The sequence below is a fragment of the Fukomys damarensis genome, unplaced genomic scaffold (genome assembly GCF_012274545.1).
Source record: "Fukomys damarensis isolate Sample0158 unplaced genomic scaffold, DMR_v1.0_HiC HiC_scaffold_19, whole genome shotgun sequence".
Taxonomy (NCBI): domain Eukaryota; kingdom Metazoa; phylum Chordata; class Mammalia; order Rodentia; family Bathyergidae; genus Fukomys; species Fukomys damarensis.
Genome location: NW_022900931.1, coordinates 3,457,492 through 3,458,295, shown reverse-complemented (window position 1 = coordinate 3,458,295; position 804 = coordinate 3,457,492).

Here is an 804-nt window from a genome sequence, read left to right as displayed (position 1 = left end):
AAGAGAAGCTTGTGAAAGGGCCAAGTAGGGCCGGGGTTCCAGCTCCCCTGTGTAACTTGGATGCGTGTTTGAAGTTTCCTTCCCCGGCTAGGTCCTCCTAGCTCACGCTCGTCGCTTGTTACCACAAATAGCGCGGTGGCAGGCGCAGCATGAGGACAGCGAGGCGGGCTGGCATAGCACACATTTCGTTCCCTGAGGAGGTGCGCCCCTTGCTCTGGCACCCGCCAGGCCTGGTGCACTGCACTCAGCACCGGGCACGGGGGGGGAGGGGCGGGGGGCTCGAAGAGGCTCTGCAGCGCTGTCCCTGTCCTCGAATTGGCTGTCTGGCCCCGACCTCCTGCCGCGCTGGCAGCACCCCAACCTCGGGGCACCGAATCAGCCCTCGCCCCAGAGAGGGGCGGCCGGCTGGGCAGCGGGCGGGGCGGGGTGGAGGGTCCAGGCCGGTGCCTCCTAGCCCCGTCCGCTTTGCCCTTCAGCCTCGGTCCCTGTGGCCACCGCGGGCGCGCGCTCCACCCTGCGCCTGGCTCTGCTCGCCGGGGCTCAGTGGACTAGGTCTCCCCGCTCCGCCCATCCACCTGCGTGATTCCGAGACTCGCGGGCTCCGGCTCCGCGGTCCGGACTGGCTTGTCACACCCGGGTCACCAAGCGGGACATAGGGCGTAAATCCGACCCCGCGTGGACCTTCAGCCCGCCGGGTGCTTTCCCTCGCAGCGCTATGCCCGACAGCCAGGTGACCTTGGGCAGTCCCTTTGCCTCTCCAGCCTCAGTTTCCCCCCCACGCCGCGGCCGCGGGTTACCGAGCGG